The 6,410-nt window shown below is 27.9% G+C and overlaps 1 long non-coding RNA gene across 4 annotated transcripts in view; it reads right to left on the reverse strand.

Moving 5' to 3' along the window:
* The window catches only part of LOC111637421, a 53,039-nt gene extending 47,393 nt beyond the window's left edge, over positions 1-5,646 (reverse strand). For all 4 annotated transcript variants that reach the window (XR_002758694.1, XR_002758696.1, XR_002758695.1 and 1 more), the window contains exon 1: positions 5,447-5,646. This is a non-coding gene — a long non-coding RNA (uncharacterized LOC111637421). The remainder of the gene's footprint in view (positions 1-5,446) is intronic.
* Positions 5,647-6,410: the final 764 nt, after the last annotated feature.

Here is a 6,410-nt window from a genome sequence, read left to right on the forward strand (position 1 = left end):
ATATATATATATATTTTAAGATTAATATGACAAAAATTTTATATAGGTTTTTCCATTATTTATTTAAATTTTATTTCCTTTATAGTATTACCTTTCCTTAAAGGAAATTGAAAATTCACAACTAGATTTCGAATATTTCTAAAAATAGTACTCGATATTCGCGTTTCGATTTGCATTTCTTTTTTATTTTATTTTACTTTATCGAGAAAAAAAGAAAAAGAAATAATTATTGGAACTGGAGTAAGGACTTTTAAAAGGAAATAACTTAAATTAACTCTGCTATTTAATTATGTCAATGTAAGCAATAAAAGTAACTGAAAAAGTATATGATTATATCAAATATACACATTAAAAGAAAGAATATATATACATGTATATATAATTTTTTATTTTTGTTTTCAATTATATAATTTTTAAGTTTATTTTACACATTTTTTTCCCTCGTCGAACTGCTATTCAGTGCCGAAAGTATGAAAATTTTCATAAGATTCGGCTAGGATGCCACGTGATTGCCACTAGGAAATCATATAACATCCGAGTATTCGATTACATCAAATATATTCATTTAAAAAAAGGAAATATTTTATATTTTTAAGTTTATTCCTTCATTAAAAGTCCAAGATCCGATAGCTGGAATGTCACACCATCGCGACATACGAAACATAATTAATCACGTTTATGTAATTACCGAAATTATCATCACACCATTAACATTTTATCATCATTAATTAACAATCAGACGATAAGATTTTTGTTTTAATTAAAGTTCGACCCCATTAAGAAGTAATATTTTCGTGAATTTTTCATTAACGTTTGACATATTTTCGAAATATTCTCTTGCTTTTAAATGGAATGTAATTTATTGTAGAAATGTAAATTATTCCGTATACTTAACAACACATTCCGATTCATTTAAATAAATTTAAAATATTAAGTTTATCCCAAATGCAATTATTAATTTTAATGCAAGCGCCAACCTACGCGCATTCATTTATATGAATCCTGAAGTGACGACTAAAATAGAAAGTAGTGAAATTAGTATAGATTTTTTTATAGTAAATTTGCTTAAAATAAATTATTTCGAGGAAAGTTTAAAGCCTTAATGAGTTTCGAATCTATTGCGTCAGCGTAACGTCATTACGGTTTCTGAGTTTACGTGTTTTTTTCCCACTTATAGAAAATCGGTTTAAGAATTAAATAACGCTGATCTTTCCATACATCTCGACTCAGCAGAAAACGTTAGACACCATAACTCAATCGTTACATTGACCTTTATCCTATAGACAAGTCTATGACCTGAAAGGAAAGATCAGAATCATGTGTATAGATCTTGTAAAGTCAAGCATCACCTAATAACTAGGATAACGATTTTTGGCCTCATGAGCATCCCATTCTCATCTTTTACACTTACCAAATGCTTACTTGATGTATCATATTTCTTCCTCATCCAATCTATATTTGGAATATTTTTTGCGCCACGAGACTTCGATTGATATGAATTTATTACATTTCCTTTAAGATATCTATGATTGTAATTAATATATAGCCGGTTAATCAACCCTAATGTTTAAAAATATTCGAAATTTAAGATAGTATCTAGTACTAAATATCTTACGAAAGCGTAACTATATATATATATATACTTGTGAAAGATGTTAATTTAATAAAGCACCTCTTGGTAATGTTGACCCTACGCTTTGATAAATTGCCATCATTGTTAATTCAACAAGTAGATTTAAACCGTCTCCAACACCATTTAAGCCCGGGACGACAATAAAAAACCATTAAGTTGGACATCATGTAGTTTTCTAATGATAGTTGTAGAGATCTGTTAATGGATCTTGGCTGTGACAAATGGTTTTCGGTTGTCGGCATTCTGTCACCGATTTTGGTAAATAGCCAAATTTCTTACTAGCATGGTCCTTCGTTCTTTAAATTTTACCATCCAATTTATTTGGTTTATATCCTCTTAACAAAATCAACATGATTTCTTCGTTGCAACACGCAAATTTACACGATTAGGAATTCTTTTTTAGAATAGAAAATGCTGTCGGGGAAAATGTACTGCGTATCGATGTTTTGATAAAAATGTCGGCAGTAATGCAATTTTTTTCTTCTTATTTCAGAACATTTTCGGTGCTGAAAAGCTGAAAATATTTACAGTTATTGCTGTTTATTAAGGCAATTGGGTTATTGCTTCTATAGATCTTGCTGAAAGAACTAGCAATTTGTAAAGATTATACTGTATTGAGGTTGCTAAACTGTTAAACAATATTTTTTCTGTTATAACTTAAACAATTTTTCAAAGTAATGCCTTTTTTTATCGAAATTTTATTTTCAAATCATACGTTTGTTTTTGTCGAAATCTACTTCTTATAAACAACCGGTTGCAGTTTTCTCCACTATCTGTTTGTGATTTCTATAAAAGCATTAAAAAAATAAATGTTTAAGGATATATAATCTTTGTTTTTTAAGTAGAATCGAGTAAACAATTGCCTTATTTGTGTTTTTTGCGAGTTAAAGCGTTACACGACAAACAACACTTGTCACCCGAGCCTGCAAAATGAAGAAAAATCGCCATCAAAGAATTCTAAACAACCTTGACATCGTCACCGCTAACACAATCACTCGTCTAATCTGTTCCTAATTTCCGGAGGATCGAGGAACATTTAAGCAACCAATCACCCCGTAGAATTAACGTTTCCTATATTATTTTGCAATTAAGTTTTACGATGTAAGCGCACACCCCTTCGTGAAAATATACGTAAAAGTTCGTTAACACTACCAACGATAAATCACTCGTAAAAAAGCGAAAACATTGTGGATTTAAAGAAGAAATTGCAAAAATACTACGGATTTAAAAAGAGGAAACAGAAAATATTGAGGATTTAATAAGAAGAAAAATCTGTGAAAATCTGTCACGCAATTAGTGTATATTATGCAAATTATACGAAGAAGCGTGATTATTCGGTCACGTGTCTATGAATTAAACATGAATATAAGTGTGGAGATAGCAATCCCATTATACTTATTTATTTAAATCGTTCCACATGGATGATGTGAGGTCGTCTATCTCTGTATTGTTGCTATTTTTAACAAAGTGTCGACATTCTATTTCTAACAGAAATTATTTTCTTTATTTTAAACGTGTTTACGGAAAGAAAAATATTTTTCTTTTCGCTTGATTGTACGAAAATGAAAATAGCTAATGTAAATTTTCCAACCTTTTTTTTAAAATTATTATTATTATTATTATTTAAATTTTATCATGTGNTTTTCGGTAATTTATTGTTAAAATATTGAATTTAAACGATTTTTAAGTTATATCCGCATGGATACATTAATACTTTATATTTATTTTCTACGTAAATAATTTGTAAAGACTTAACAAAAACACATAACCGTGTACGATAAAATAATAACAACAATAATAATATGTAATCAAAAAGCATTTACAGAATGAATGAAGCAAAGTTTTCTGAATTTTATGGAAATTCGAATATGCTCCGAGGCAGCTTTCAACACTTATAAAGGTTTTAAAAGCATTCCAATGTAGAAATGTTATACAGTGTAAGCCTTATAACTTACAATCGAAACTTCCATTGGTTTTTCTAGATCATAATGATGACAAAGAATCATTTTCGAAGCCAAAACAATCGATTACAAGTAACATCAATAAATTATCAGCGACCAGCACAAAGCCCAACTTGTTGAAAAATGTTCTTATCGATTGTATTGAATACTCTGGAAACAAGGATTTAAAAGAAAAATTACGTTTTGGTAAGTCTAGCATTGATGTATCATGCGAAAATACAGTCTAAATATTAATATTAGACAAGAATGTTCGATTAAAATCACAAATATTGTTCTTTAAAAATTGAATATTTTTGTTAGAAGTGAAGTATGAAACGTATGGAAAGAATATTAAGTAGACTTATGTAAAATAGCGTGGATATATGAATGGATTTTGCGTGAGCAATTTTTTAATATAGTTAACATATGGATCGAAATTTCTTTAGAAATAATATTGTAAAAAAATTCGGTCATAAGGATTTTTTCGTTAAATTACGCTAAACTTTACAATATTCTTCGTGACGTTTATCAGTTATAAAACAATTATATCAAGGAAAGTTTCCTTCGTATGAAAATTTAAAATATGGAAATTTTTTCATATAATCTTTTATGTGAATCAACGTTTCGCTATTCAGTCCACAATTGATATAGAAATTTGCCAGTATCAATATTTGCTAAGCAGAATTCAAAAAACATTGATCTAAAGAAAAGTATATCTTTCCCTACTTGAATGTTCTAGTGTTTCCTATACTTTTATATAGAATATAAAATAAATCTTCTATTGTTATATTTTATTTTTAATTTAAAATAGTAAAAATATGCAAACAAATACAAATTGTTCTCGTGCCATGTATTCATTATCGATGATATTTTTAGAACAGAAACAAAACACTATAATGTAATACCAAATAAGAAAAAAGGATCTTTAAATAATTCTAAAAACAACTAAAACACGTTGATATCTACTAAAACTTTTATTGATTTTTTTATTAAATTATTCTTATCATTGGATTACGAAGTCTTTTCTAAATCATTCTTACTGGCGTACGAAATGGGACTAAGAAAAAGAAAATTTTAATAAAAATATTAAAATTGGATTTGGATTTACTTTTTTAAATCAATTTTTATTTAAACGTAATAATCTTATTTTTATGATATTTGTTTTGTTCTAAAAATATTCGTGTTGACAAAATATACAAACATACACATGAATACTGTAATTTAAGTACAGGATAATTGATCCTTACCAGGGCCAGCTTAGACGCCGGTTTTTCGGGCATCGGACCCGAAAAACCCGTGAAAGTGCGAGGCACCGCTCTCGGGATGACCCACACTTTCAAATTTCAAAGAAAATTTGAGAAAGCCAATAATATATTTTTTTTCTGTGATTCTTTGTTGTGTACACGAACATTCGCAGAAAAACAAAGTGCCTCATAGTCGAGGGTGTAAGACTACACTTTTCAATCGTTTTTACCATTATAATTTGTGGGAATTTTTTACTCGATTCCATGGAGTGCCATGTGTCCCGTTTGCCCCTTCTGCGTATGTCCATGGTAGAGTATTTAATGTCTATAAATTATGTTTAATAAAAGTATACAATTTTTCGATAAAATTCTGTTTTACACATATTTTTGGGGCCTACTAATAACATTTTTTCGAGGCCCCGCAAAACCTTCAGCTGGATCAGGCCCCTTCCAAACTTAATTCCTTACTAAGCTATTCATCATTCTCCTTCAGCATTTTTGGAATTTTGAAAGTTTCCATTAATTTAAATACGGATTCATAATAACCATCAATTCAAATACATATGTATTGAAATCATAATAACGTTTATTATTTAAATCATTACTATATTTATAGGAAATAATGTCACCTTTAATAAAGCTTTCAAGGCACTTTCTGAACAATTTCTTTCACTTATTAAACTTCTAATGCTAACGACTTTCTGTGATGAAACCTAATGATACTTTTGACTCCTCTTCTCGTTAATTATTTTAAACGATTAAATTTATTAATTAAATGCCACAAACATATGACGCTAATGTTTCAAAATGGCGTCGATTCACTCTCGAGTAATTTAAGGGAGAAGTCTGTAATTGGTTCGATTGATGTCACATGATAATTAATCAGCGTCATGTGACTGATTGATAATCGTCTGCTGAGATTTCGGATCGATATCATTAGTTAATTAAGTATCACGTGACAATGACGTGCCGTCTTACGCGCTGCCTATAACAATTTAAAAAAAAAAAAACTTTAAAATATTTTAATAAAAATTTATTAAATAGAAATAGATTTTAAATTAATATTAATATTACTAAATTAATTATAATAATTAGTTTAAAATTAAAATTTGTTTTTCATTTCGCAAATATAATTCGTATAATAATTTAAAATATTTTAATGGTTAATTAAAATTCGATTCTAAATTAAAATAAATATTACTAAATAATTTTTATTAATTAGTTCTGTGTAGGCCTATATATGCGTATATTATTTCATTTTGTAAAGTCGATTGAAATTTTACGTGATTGTAGCGATAAGAAACACGTGCTAAATTACTAAATAGTGTAAAACGTAATACGACTCGTTCTTGATGCTAAATATACAAACTAATTATGAAAAATTTCTCTTGAGGTTAAACTAAAAAAAGTTTTCTAGTTAATATAAACACTTGCAAAAAATAAAAATAAAAAGAAATACAAAAATTTGTTTAAAGGCGATTTCGTACTAAAATTTCACAATAACATTTTCACTTTTTTAATTAAAAATTCTCTATTCAACTTTTACTTACAAATAGAAATGTCGTAAAAAGTTTAAGATAAAAATTAAAGTAT

This window comes from Centruroides sculpturatus, unplaced genomic scaffold (genome assembly GCF_000671375.1).
Source record: "Centruroides sculpturatus isolate CEXI.00-Female unplaced genomic scaffold, Cexi_2.0 scaffold172, whole genome shotgun sequence".
Taxonomy (NCBI): Eukaryota; Metazoa; Arthropoda; class Arachnida; order Scorpiones; family Buthidae; genus Centruroides; species Centruroides sculpturatus.